The sequence below is a fragment of the Pantherophis guttatus genome, chromosome 17 (genome assembly GCF_059756535.1).
Source record: "Pantherophis guttatus breed Tessera chromosome 17, ASM5975653v1, whole genome shotgun sequence".
Classification (NCBI taxonomy): domain Eukaryota; kingdom Metazoa; phylum Chordata; class Lepidosauria; order Squamata; family Colubridae; genus Pantherophis; species Pantherophis guttatus.
Genome location: NC_142079.1, coordinates 16941383 through 16955288, shown reverse-complemented (window position 1 = coordinate 16955288; position 13906 = coordinate 16941383).

Below are 13906 nucleotides of genomic sequence, written 5' to 3'. Positions count from 1 at the left end.
TATTCTGGTTGCTTTTTTAAAAAAGTCTCACAAGTCTAATGTCTATTTCTGCCAGAACAACGGGCATAGTGGGCACCATCAAGGAGACTGTTAATTAGGGCATCTTTTGGAAACTTGACAGAGACAATGGGCTGCAGTTCAGTCCAAAGCCTGATGTTTTGTTCTTCACAGCGACCATCCAGGTGCTTTGGGAGGCTTATAAGCAGGAGCTAAGACCTCTGACTCCCCTGTAATTCTTGTCTGCCATGATTATGGGATTTGGAGACCTGCTGACCAGGGAACATCTGGTTCTTGGGTTTGAAATGCTTGCTCTTATCCATAGCGAAATGTTTCAAACCAAAAAAGAAAAGTCCAGTTGCCATGACTGAACTTTCAGACAATTCTACCTGGATGCCTGAGAATCTTGGAACTAATTTTGATCCTGTAGCACCAATAGTGTTGTACGAAAAGCTGTGTGAAAATGACTTCCACAGAAGTGGAATGATGTCTTTTGCTTTCTTCAACTTTAAATCTCCCACTTGGCTTTGTTGACACTGGTCACAGGAGAGAACTGAGCAATAGAAAACCCCATTCCAGTTTATAGCATCTTTCTTAATTTTGTTGTAAGTGTATTCAGGGACTTCCTTCCTTTCCAATTGTTTCAAGTACAGAAAGGAAAAGAAAGCCTAGTTTTAAAAGAGACCACTGTTAAATACCTCTAAATTCTTTCACTTTTTCCCAGTCTAACATATTAGAATTGCAATCTAAATCTCCAGAAAATTGCAAGACCTGGAAACACGGAGAACTGGAGATGTGTCAAAGGATGAGGAAGAACAAAACTGGTGAATTTCTTCTATCTGCTTTGAAAAAACAGGATCTTAGTAATTCTTGACCTTTGAGCCAAACTTCAATCCCAGGAAAGATGTTCCAGCAGATAATGAAACAGGACATTTGTAAGGATACTGAAAACAATGTCATAACTTCAAATAGTCAGTCTCACTTGGCCAAAATCAAATCACCAGAGACAATTTTTGCTCCTTTGATTCTAGTGGATAAGGATGTATTCTCCCTTGATTTCAACAAAGGTTTTGACAAAGTTCCAAATGAGATTTTCCTTAACAAACAAGAGTATTTTGGATCACACTACAGTAAGCTGGGTTCACAACGCTTACAGAATCAACACAAATAATTTTACATCAAGTTGGAGTACAGTCAACTATTCTATGGGTTCTATGGGAATTAACCTTGCAGCCAGTATCGTTCAACATTTTTATTAATAATCGGATGGTCTATTTATACGTTGCAGATGATAAAAACCTGAGAAGTTTGGCCAACATATATGACAGAATGAGATTGCAGCCCAAACTAGGGTTGAGAAGAGCAAGAAAGACTTGGATGTGGTCTTTGACTACAAGCTGGGTTGTGTCAAGTGAGGTCATTATTCCTCTCTACTTGTACAGCCAAAACGGAGGGGCTCTGGATCATTCTTCTGTCTACAGGGTCCCAGCTTTCCTCCTCCAGCTTGTGCTGACCAGTTGGGGTGGGGCTGATTTGCCTGTTCACTTCCACAGCGTAGCAGCTTCATTTCCACTGGCCAGAGCCTTCCTCTGCATCTCCCGGCTCCTTGTTCCTGCTCCCCTTGGGAGGCTCAACAGAAGGCTTATAGCCAAGTGCTTCTTTCTCCTTCCTGCAGTAAGAAAAGGGTGAGGAACATGCAGAGAAGGGAGAACTGGGTGTTGCACTCCTATCATATGGATCTGAAGTAAACTATATCCCCAAGGGACAAACACAGCACCACATCACCAGGTCTGCCTCTTTGGGGCACGCAGGTGACACACAACGCGCATAGAAAAGCCGAGGAACTAGCAGAGTGATGCTACTTGCATTGCTCTGATTGCCCTTCCTCTCTCCTCCTTCCCCCCCCAGATCCTGCTGCACATTCCTCCCTGCTTATTTCTGCCTCCATTTCCCCTGACCTTTTCCTTAATCAGAACCATCACTTGCTCTTATGCTCTGTGAAATGCTGATAATTATACTAGTACCCAAAACAAGTAGTGAAAAAGACCAATATGGATGCAAAGCAAACATTAAACAGGAGGAGGTGTTGGCAGTGATTTCAAGTTTTGTTCCCCCTCCCCCCTCATGTGTAAAGAGAGGGCAATTAACTGGGTTCTGTTGAGGTTGGGGAGGAAACTGACTAGCAGCTGGGCAACATATGTACTGGAAGCCAGACAAGCAAGCAATTAAAGCCAGCTACTTCCTTGTCCCAAAGTTGCTTTTTCAAGAAGCATGTTGGAAGAAAAAAGAAGCTTTTCACTTTAAGGATTGTGGGAAAGCAGAGTTTTCCCTTCTTGAATTCAAAACTCCCGAAATGATTGGAGGTCAGCTGCTTGAGAGCAGAATTAGTTTATTGTTTATAGAAAGCAGGCAAGAAACAAATACATGCACAGTGTTCCGAGGCTAGCCTGTTTGAACTGTAAGAAAAACCCTTTTTTATTTCCTAAAAAATCTTTAGATTTTCTATGTGACCCTTTAAAGTCTTTTGAAATTCTTTTGATTTAGCATGTGAATCCTTTGATTTGTGTATGTGATTGTTTTATGGTGTTTAAATCCTGCTTTTTGTAATTGAGTCCTTCCGACCTGGATCTGGCAAATAAGTAATTGTTTTATAGTCCAATCTCTGTTTTTCCTAGCCTTTTGCAGTTGTTCGTTCCCTATAATCAATCACAGCCCCTGCTGTGTTCATGCAATTGATTAACGAAGTACTGCATGAGCACTGTATAAGGGGGTCCTGGTCTACTTGGATGACATTCTTATCTACTCTGAGAACATGGATGACCATGTGAAGTTGGTGCGAATGGTCCTGAAAAAACTCCGGGCTGCTGAACTATATGCCAAACTTTCTAAGTGCGAGTTCCACCAAAGCAGAATTGACTATCTTGGATATTGCATATCGCATGAGGGGATAGAGATGGACCCTGGAAAGCTTCAGGCCGTATTGGAATGGGCTGCCCCACGCAACCGCAAACAACTACAGAGTTTCCTGGGATTTGCGAACTTCTATAGACAGTTTATCCCCTTATTTGCAAAAATTGTGCTGCCCATAACAAATCTTCTGAAAACTAAAGGTGAGGTAAAACCAAGGCCCTCACGACCTCTTGAATGGACTATGGACTGTCAAGCAGCATTCGAAAAGTTGAAATGATTATTTGCTGCTGAACCAGTTCTCAAACATCCGGACATGGAAGAACCTTTTGTAGTACAGGCTGATGCGAGCGACGTGGCCGTGGGAGCAGTACTTCTGCAGAAGAACGAAAAAGAGGAATTAAAACCCTGTGCTTACACATCCCGTAAATTGTCAGAAACCGAGAGGAGATGGGCCATATGGGAAAAGGAAGCTTTTGCAGTGCAATGGGCATTGTTAACATGGAGACAATTTCTAGAAGGAGCAAAGCACCATTTTGAAGTTTGGATTGACCATAAAAACCTGGAGGTGTTGAAAACACCGCGTAAGCTGTCGCCAAAGCAAGCTCGTTGGGCCCAGCACTTCAACCATTTTAATTTCACTCTACGATACCTTCCTGGTGGAAAGAACTTCATGGCGGATGCACTTTCCAGATTGCCTCAATACAACAGCACTAAGGAGAAAGTGGTTCGTCCTATCATCCCTTTAACACAACTAGCAGCACCAATGACTACCAGAGCACAGGCGAAGGCTGATCTAGCCCTCTCGGGCGAAACTGCAGAAGCCTTGAGAACTGACGAATGGTTTAAAACCCACTCAAATGAATGTACACTCCATGATGGTCTAGCTTGGATTGGGGCGAAATTGTATGTTTCTGCCAATTTACAATACGCTCATGATGCCAAGGTGGCAGGGCACTTTGGATTTGTTAAAACTCTACATCTCCTTAAAAGACAATTTTGGTGGCCTGCACTCAAAAAGGACATAGAGGCATATGTAGCTAGTTGTCCAGTGTGTGCCTCGGCTAAGAGGCTTCCGGGGAAGCCACCCAGTTTACTTCAGAGTGTGGCAAGGCTGAATGCCCCTTGGAAAGAAATATCCATGGATTTTATTGTTGACCTACCAGAAAGTGAAGGGTGCACCATCATTTGGGCAGTAACAGATTTGTTTTCCAAACAAGTGCATTTCATCCCCTGTTCTAAAATCCCTTCAGCTAAAACCCTTGCAAAATTGTTTATTCGTCATGTTTACTGATTACATGGGGCTCCAAAACGTATAATTTCAGACAGGGGTGTACTATTTACTTCCAACTTTTGGAAGGAGTTTTTAAAGTTGATAGGCTCCGCCCAGGGGTTAAGCTCCACCCACCACCCCCAGACTAATGGGGCTTGTGAGAGAACCAATGCCGTGTTAGAACAGTACTTGAGATGTTACGTAAATTATCAGCAAGATAATTGGGTGGACCTATTGCCATTTGCAGAGGTGGCGTACAATAACTCCGTACATAGCAGCACCGGATTCACTCGGTTTAAGGCATCTGGTCAGGAGTTTGTGCTGATCCCCGAGCTACCACAGGATAACCCACAGAATCCTTCTTTGATTGAGTGGATCGAACAGCTACGGGGTACTTGGGCAGTAACTCGAAAAGCTTTAGATGACGCACATCGAGCACATAAAACCCAGGCTGACAAAAAAAGGTCCCCGGCACAAGTGTACAAAGTGGGTGATGAGGTTTATCTTTCCACCAAATATTTACAGACTTCACAGAAATCAAAAAAGCTTGGACCCAAGTATGTGGGTCCTTTCCTAATCACTAGACTCATAAACCCAGTAACAGTTGAATTGGAATTGCCAAAAATTCTGAGACGAATCCACCCTGTATTTCATGTTAGCTTGTTGAAACCAGAACACTTGTCCCCTTTGCGTCCGGACCAAGGTTCTCCCCCGGTCCCCATACTGATAGAAGGGGAACAACATTTTGAAGTTAAGGAAATTCTAGACTCTAGGAAACACCATGGTAAAGTGCAATATCTGGTGGCCTGGAAACATTTTCCTTTATCTCAAGCTGAATGGGTGAATAAACGTGATGTCCAGGTGCCCAGGAAAGTACAGTTGTTTCATACCAAATACCCTGATAAACCATAATTTCTGTGTTGCATTTTCTTTCTCTTCCCTGTTTAGGACTAACATCTCTTCTGCAGAGGGGCCGAATGTCAGCCTCTGCTTTTACTGCTTTGGCTGCCATAGGAACCGGGAGGGGGGAGAGCTAGGGGACCTGGGGGGGGAAGCGTGCTGGAGGAAGAACGAAACTTTGGAAGAAACGAAACTGAATCCTTGAAGTTGCTTTCGGGTCAACCGTCATGGCATTCCTGATTGATGACGCTGCCAGACGTGCTTCCACCTGACCCTGGGAGACCTTTGGATTGGATGATTTACGATGGACAGTGGGAGGGGATGCTTTCTATATGCACTTTTTGCGCCTATTGCTTTTAATTTCAGCTTAGCCGTGGTTGCGTTCACTTCATTTCTAGTAAAAGTACCTTTCTCTATAAAACATGGAGTTTGGGTCATTCTTTCCTGGACTTTGAAGGAAGCACACCTGACACAGTTTGCTATTACTGTGTTTTAGTGAATATCTGCTTTTCTCATGTGTTTAAAATTCTAATTATTTATTTATTTATTTATTTATTTATTTATTTATTTATTTATTTATTTATTTATTTATTTATTAAATTTATATCCCGCCCTTCTCCCCGAATGGACTCAGGGCGGTGAACAGCCGAGAATTAAAATAACATACAATATAAAAGTTAAGATAATTAAAAATAAATTAAATTAAACGACCTCCCAATTTAAAACCCCTAGCTATACAATTAAAACTAACCCATAAAATCTATTCAGGCCAGGCCGGCTTGCTGAAATAAAAACGTCTTCAGGGCCTTACGGAAAGTGCAGAGATCCGGAATCAGCCGTATTCCGGGAGGTAGCTCGTTCCAGAGGGCGGGAGCTCCCACAGAGAAGGCTCTCCCCCTGGGGGCCGCCAGCCGACATTGCTTGACTGACGGCACCCTGAGGAGGCCCTCTCTGTGAGAGTGTATTGGCTGGTGGGAGGTTATCGGTAGCAGAAGGCAGTCTCGTAAATACCCTGGCCCTAAGCCATGGAGCGCTTTAAAGGTGAGAACCAACACCTTGAAGCGCACCCAGAAGACCACTGGGAGCCAGTGCAGCTCGCACAGGAAAGGTGTTATATGGGAGCGCCATGTTGCTCCCGTAATCACCCACACGGCCACATTCTGGACCAGTTGGAGCCTCTGGGTGCTCCTCAAGGGGAGCCCCATGTAGAGAGCGTTGGCGTAGTCCAGGCAAGAAGTGACGAGAGCATGAGTGACTCTGCATAAGGAACCCCGACTCAGAAAGGGGCGCAACTGGCGTATCAGGCGAACCTGATAAAAAGCCCCCCTGGCCACGGCCGTCATGTGCTCTTCTAAAGACAGCCGTGTGTCCAGGAGGACACCCAAGTTGCGATCCCCCTCTGTGGGGGTCAATGACTCGCCCCCAATAGCCAACGATAGCACCAGCTAGCTATATCGGGATGCCGGCATCCACAGCCACTCGGTCTTGGAAGGGTTGAGTCGAAGCCTGTTCCTCCCCATCCAGACCCGCACAGCCTCCAGACATTGGGACATCACTTCAAGGGCATCGTTGGGGTGGTTTGGGGTGGAGATGTACAGCTGAGTGTCATCAGCGTACAGATGGCATCGCACCCCAAATCCATGGATGATCTCACCCAGCGACTTCACATAAATGTTGAACAGGAGTGGCGAGAGGACCGACCCTTGTGGCACCCCACAAACAAGGTGCCTCGAGGTCGACCTCTGCCCCCCTGCCAACACAGACTGCGACCAGTCGGAGAGATAGGAGAACCACCGCAACACGGTGCCTCCCACCCCCAATCCCTCCAGCCGGTGCAGCATGATACCATGGTCGATAGTATCAAAAGCCGCTGAGAGATCTAATAGGACCAGAACAGAGGCGCAACCTCTGTCCCGAGCCCTCCAGAGATCATCAACCAACGCAACCAATGCCGTTTCCATGCTGTACCCAGGCCTGAAGCCGGACTGGCATGGGTCTAGATGACGGTTTCATCCAGGTACTGCGGGAGCTGTTGCGCAACCACACTCTCAACAACCTTCGCAATAAAGCGAAGGTTGAAGACAGGACGATAGTTAGCCATAACAGCCGGGTCCAGAGAAGGCTTCTTAAGGAGGGGCCTCACCACCGCCTCTTTCAAGGCAGGCGGCAGGAAACCCTCCCCCAAAGAAGCATTTATAATCCTCTGGAGCCAGCTTCGCGTAACCTCCCGGGTAGCCAGTACCAGCCAGGAGGGACACGGGTCCAGTAAACATGTGGTTGCATTTAACCTCTCCAGAATCCACGTCCTCAGGAGTCACAGGATCAAACTCGTCCCAGATAACATTCTCAAGATCCGCCTCAGCCACCCCGCCGGAATCTACCCAATCAGAGTCCAGGCCTTCCCGAATCTGAGTGATTTTATCGTGCAGATACTGTGCAAAATCCTCAGCCTGCCCTTGCAAGAGGTCCTCCCGCGCTCCCTGATGTAGGAGGGAGCAGGTCACTCTAAACAAGGCGGCTGGGCGATTATCTGCCGATGCAATAAGAGCGGAAAAGTAATCACACTTTGCCACTTTTATCGCCACTAAATAGGTCTTAATATGAGACCTAATTAGTGTTCGATCGGATTCGGAACGACTGGCCCTCCAACCACTCTCTAGGCGTCTTTTCCGGTGCTTCATCCCCCTCAGCTCCTCGGTGAACCAAGGAGCTGGGCAGATGCGGCGCCAGGTCAGAGGCTGCAAAGACATGACACGATCCAAAGCCCGGGCGGCCGTCCTATCCCAGGCGGCCACCAGATCTTCAGTCGAGTCGTGAGCCAAAGCCTCAGGAAATGGCCCAAGCTCCCTCTGGAATCTCTCAGGATCCATCAGGCGCCTGGGGCGGAACCACCTAATCGGTTCCACCTCCCTGCAGTGGGGTGCAGCGGTCAGAAAGTCCAGCCTCAGGAGAGAATGGTCAGACCATGACAGGGGCTCAATAGCTATATCCCCTATATCCTGGCCATTCAACCACTCACCAGAGACAAAAACCAAGTCCAGAGTGTGTCCTCCCGTGTGAGTAGGGCCATGAATTAGTTGTGTCAGGTCCAAGGCCGTCATTGAAGCCATGAACTCCCGGGCCACCTCAGACGCCTCACTGGCCGACGGCAGGTTGAAGTCCCCCATGACCACCAGTCTGGGGGTATCAACCGCCACCCCGGCAATAACGTTGAGAAGCTCAGGCAGGGCCGCTGTCATGTGGCAGGGAGCCAGGTACATGATCAGCAGGCCCACCTGCATCCCATGGCTCCACTTCACCAGGAGAGATTCACATCCGGCTATCTGTGGTACAGTGGTCTCCCTTGGATCAAGACCTTCCTTAATGACAACCGCCACCCCCCTCACCCCTGCCCTGGACCCTCGGCTGATGAAATTGGCTTGATTTCTTTTCCTGTTTGGGTGTTTGCTTTTTCCTGTGTCCCATAACTGTTTGGATGTTGCAGGTCACTGTAATTTTGTCCCTCCTTTGTTGTGGAAAATAGAGTGGCTTCAGCTTCTTAATGGCCCATTGACAAAGGTGGGGGCTGAATCTCTGCCTGAGTTTCTGCTTCTATTTTCTTTTAGGGGAATTTTCCTGCCCTTTTAATATTTTTAAGTTTCTTTTTCTTTTTCTTTTTCTAGGAGAAGAGTGAATCATATCTCCCAACAAGCAGCTGGACTTCCTTGTTTTTCTATGAAGACGTTTTGCTTCTCATCCAGGAATAGCAATAGCAATAGTGCTTAGACACAATGCTTTACAGCTCTCTCTGAGCAGTTTACAGAGTCAGCCTATTGCCCCCAACCATTATAGACTGATCTGTCTCCGTCTACACACACACACAAGCACAGTCAGCCGAGGGTTAAGAAAGTACTTGGCACGCACACAGGTCGTTATCTCAAACTTGGCAACAATATAAGCACCGTCTGCCAAGAGGCTTTACTGCAACAGATAACATAAAATTACATACGCATTGCAAATAGTCCAGCAAAACAATATCCCTTCGGCAGCTTCAGATGTTGTTCAAGTGACTAGCCAGAGTTAGTTTTTGTTCGTCACGGAGTTTTACCAGCCACCACCCTCTCTTATATAGTCTTTGGGGTGTGGTCCAGTGACTCAGTTCTAATCCCTAGCACGCCTCCTTAACTGCTGCAACCATTTATCACGCCTTTGTTGGCGTGCATCCAGGAACAACGGCTCTCCTTCTTCGCTCTCATCAGAGACACCTGGCTCCTGGCTAATCTCCTCTCCCTCGGCCGGCACCTGAGACAGTGCCAGAGGGGAGGGGCCTTGAGAGGGAGGCCTGGCTGACTCCTCTCCCTCATGTTCGGAGCTTTCTTCCTCCGATGAGATAGGCTCAGAGGGCGGGGCCACAACAATAGACAGTCAGCTACTTCTTTGTTATTCTCTGGAAATTGTGCATCTTGAACTGACTCTAATCAGTTCTTCAGAGAATGATATTGTTTAAGGGGATTCACACACTCTTCCTTTTTTCTGCAAATGAAATAGCAGAGTTCTGCTCTCCCTTGTTGGAAAACAGGAGATAAGCTGTTGTTTGAAGGGGCAGAGGAGGCAGGCCGTTCTCACCGGCTAAGAGACAGGCTGCTCCCACAGCCTGCCACCACCCTCTCTCTCCAAAGTTCCTCGAGGCAGAGGCAGCGTTGCGAGTGGGAGTGAGTGCTGGAGAAGCGGCAGCATGAGAACCGCTGTTGCTGGGGGCAAGGGGGTGGTGGTGGCAGGAGTAGCAGGCTGGGGCTTCCCTCCCTCCCTTCCCCCAGAGGCCTGGGGCTATGCTAGAAGCTTGCTCAGGGAAGCCCTGGATCACCCATCCTTGCCATCGCCGCCCCCTCGCCCCCCACGGTGGTGGTTCTCGCACAGCCGCTTCACTGGCAGTGGCAGGAGCAGCTGGGAGGGAGAGAGAGTGGCGGCAGGCTGCAGCAGCAGGCCGTTTGCACTGGCTAAGAGGCAATGGCAGCTCTTCCTCCCAGCCCTGCGCTCTGGACAGAGTCCAGCCAGCCATACCTGGCCTTCCCCTGCGGCAGCCCACGTGGATCCAAGGCAGCGCAACTTTGGGGCCTTTCCTCATGGTGGCGGTGACGAGGTAGGCAGGCAGGCAGCCGGGAGCAGGGGAGCAACTGGCGGCAGCGCTCCTGGCTGGCAAAAGGTGGATGTCCCGTGGCTGCATGTGGGCGATGATGGCATAGCCGGTGCGCACGTGTGCTAAGACGTTAAGGTCAGCTGATCGTCGCATGCACATGCACACCAGTAACCAGCAGACTAGTTGGCTGGTGTGCATGCATGCTCTCAAAACCCAGAAAAAGAATGGGCGACGCCACGCGTGCTGGGGTGACATGGCTCTGCGTGCCACTTCTGGCACGCATGCCATAGGTTCGCCAACACAGCTCTAAGGTAACGAGCGAGAAAGTGGCCCAAATCCAACTTGGCATGAAGGTTTCCAAAAGAGTCCTTTTGCAGGGTCCCCCCTGATGGCATTGTAAGGTGGGCTCCTCATTCACGGGCTTGCAGTGAGATGAAAGTCACACTGAGATCCAAGGAGGAACATGGATGTTACAATTCTTATTTTTATACTTTATAATGTTTATTAAAGAAGTTTTCAATGGAATAAATGCAATACACATTTTGAATTGAAGAGAAGAATAAGGAAAGGTAATGAAAAAGAAATAAAGATAAAGGAATAGAAAAGAAAGAAAAAAAGGTTATAAGAAGCAGCTTCCGGTCTTTTTAACAGCAATTCCAAGTATATTTATATTTTACCCTTAGAGGATACTTACAGAAATTGCAGCAAGCATTCCTTCTTTCCATAATCATCAAACCCATAAAATAAAAGTTCATTTTTTTCTTTTTTCAGCAAAAAGTCTGTAAGAGGTTTCTAGTCACTACTGTGTTTCCTCGAAAATAGGACATGTCCCGAAAATAAGGCCAAGCCAAATATACGCCCTCCCCTGAAAATAAGCCCTAGTGAAGGGGTGGTCATATCCAACACAGGAGGCAGCCCTTCCCTTCCCCGGTCAGCTAATCATACAATTAAGGGGCAGCTGGGCCCCTTAATTGCGGCCCGCAGATCAGCTGAGCTGATCGGGAGCTGCCTCTCATTCTCTTTTCTCCCAGCATTCTTGGTGCTCACCCGCCTCCCATCCATTCATCCATCCATCCCCCTCACCTGCAAACTCCTGCCCCGCTCGCAAGATTCTGCGCATGCCCAAGATGGCGACTCCCGATGGAGCTCCGGTTTTGCGGGGGTGATGCCCTGGCGATTAGGGGGTCCTTAGGGCCAATTGTTCACCTATGGCCCATGGCGTGGTGAGAGGGCCGATTCGCCGATCCGTTGGGAGCATTTTGGCTCCGGAAGACCTTTTGGGAGAGCAGTTTATGGCTTGGCTCTCCGGAACAGCTTGAAGTGAGACGGGCGGTGCTGGCGGAGTGTAAGACGGCGAGACAGGCCTGGAGCTCCGTGACAGCCGACCCTGCATCTGTCGGAGACTGCCGGAGGGATGGCGGTGTGCGGCTGTGGTGGCCATCTGGCACCCTGGGCGAGACTCTGTTGAACCCTGGCGATGGCAGGAGTTGCCTGCGGAGGCCAGCGGTGGGCGGAGTCAGCACGGAGGAGGCCAATGGTGATGGCAGTGGTGATGACGGTGCCCGAAATGGCGGTTACCGGCAGCGGTAGTGGGAGCGGCGGAGACCAAAGAGGCCACAAGTGGGAGAGCAGGGACCTGCCTGACTATTTTCAGCGGAAACTCCTGGGCGACGGAGGGATGCTGACCCATTCATTGTCGGGCCAGCCCTGAACCACCTCCCAGAGGCCTCCCCCCTCTTTTTCTATGTGTGTGTGGGGGGTTAAACCTTTATGCATGGAAGACCTGAAGGTGGCTAAGGAGATGGGAAGGGGACTGTAGTGTCCACCATGGGGGCTTTGCTTCTGCAAAGTGACTGCCTTATTCCACCTCCCCCACCCTCCTGTATCTCCATCTCCTGTGCCCCTTTTGTGGCTGGATATTCGGCCTTTTGTGATCATTTGCTATCCAGGTTTGTTGTTTCCTGTATGTCAGGATGAGAGTTTCCCTACTTTTATGTCATCTGGGTCTCCCTGGATTCGCCTACTACATATTTCCCACAGACTATCCGTGTCTCTGAACTCAAGGATTGGCTATTCCATCTGTGCCTAGGTACAACATTGAAAGAACCGGACTAAAGCTGCTGTTTTTCTCCCTTATATCTGGTTGCCGTGAGAGGGTGACCGATGTTTACATCTGAGTTCAAAATGGCTTAAGTTTTTCTACCGCTGATGTGAGAGGTCAGTGAGACTAAAATGACTTGTACCTCTGATTGATACTCTCACCACAGGACCCTGGATAGCTAGGACATGCCTACCAGCTATGGACTATCTAGCTACAAAATGTACTCGTTGGGAGAACTCCTCAAACTGCGAGATTCCCCCCTCTCGCAGGTCTGGCCCTCTGCTTTATTGAGGGCCTATCTCGATGGCGGACTTTGGAGTCCGGAGAGATGGCATACAGCAAAAAGAGGGTTATGGGGTTTTTTAGGGAAATTTTTTAATAGGATTTTAAGGGATTCTGGGAGGGGGGTAGGTTACGTGGGTTTGGGGGAACACCCACGGGGGAGGGTATCTGGGCCAGCCGAGGGGCGTGGCATGGGAGGTGCGGACTCAGGGGTCAAGGAGGGGGTTAGAGCTTATGACACAGATGGCCATGACATCGATACTGTAGGTGGGAGGGGCAGACATGGCGGGAGCAGGGGGCCATATCAGTGTGTCCTCGCTGGTTGCAAGCAGTGGCACGCTCCGGCCCCCAAAGCTCTTCTCGTTCCCCAGGTTGTACGGAACCTCGGGCCCCAGGACTTCACTAATGCTGTGCAACGCCAGGTCCGTGGTAAATAAAGCCCCCCTCATTTGTGACCTTATTCAGGAGGGGGGTGCGGACCTGGCGGGTATTACGGAGACCTGGTTGGGCCAGGAGGGGGGAGCCCCCCTTGTTGATATGTGCCCACCCGGTTTCCATGCATTCCATCAGCCAAGGTCAAAGGGGAGGGGCGGAGGGGTGGCAGTTGTCATTAATGAGGGTCTTGGACTGAGGGAGGCCACTGTTCCTCAGACGGCTGGATGTGAGTCCCTCCTTGTGAAGTGGGGTCATAGGGTGCAGTTGGGCTTGCTAGTCACGTACCTGGCTCCCTGCCACGTGACTGCAGCCCTGCCCGAGCTGCTCGATGTTATAGCCGCAGTGGCGGTTGACACCCCCAGGCTTATGGTCATGGGGGATTTTAACCTGCCATCAGTCGGCGAGACGTCTGAGATGGCTCGGGAGTTCATGGCTTCCATGATGGCCATGGACCTGACCCAGTTAATTTATGGCCCTACTCACATGGGGGGACACACACTGGACCTGGTTTTTGTCTCTGGACAGTGGTTGAGTGATCCTGAGATAGGGGATATAGCGATTGAACCCTTGTCATGGTCAGATCACTCCCTCCTTCGCCTGGACCTTCGAACCGCCACACCCTGCCACAGGGAGGTGGAACCAACCAGGTGGTTCTGCCCCAGGCGCCTGATGGATCCTGATAGGTTCCAGATGGAGCTTGGGCCATTCCCTGAGGTTCTGGCACACGACTCGGCTGAGGACTTAGTAGCCACCTGGGATAGGGCGGCTGCTGGGGCTTTGGACCGAGTCGTGCCTTTGCGGCCTCTGACCCGGCGCCGGTCTCACCTGGCTCCTTGGTATACTGAGGAGCTGAGGGAGATGAAGCGCCGGAAAAGACGCCTAGAGAGCAGTTGGA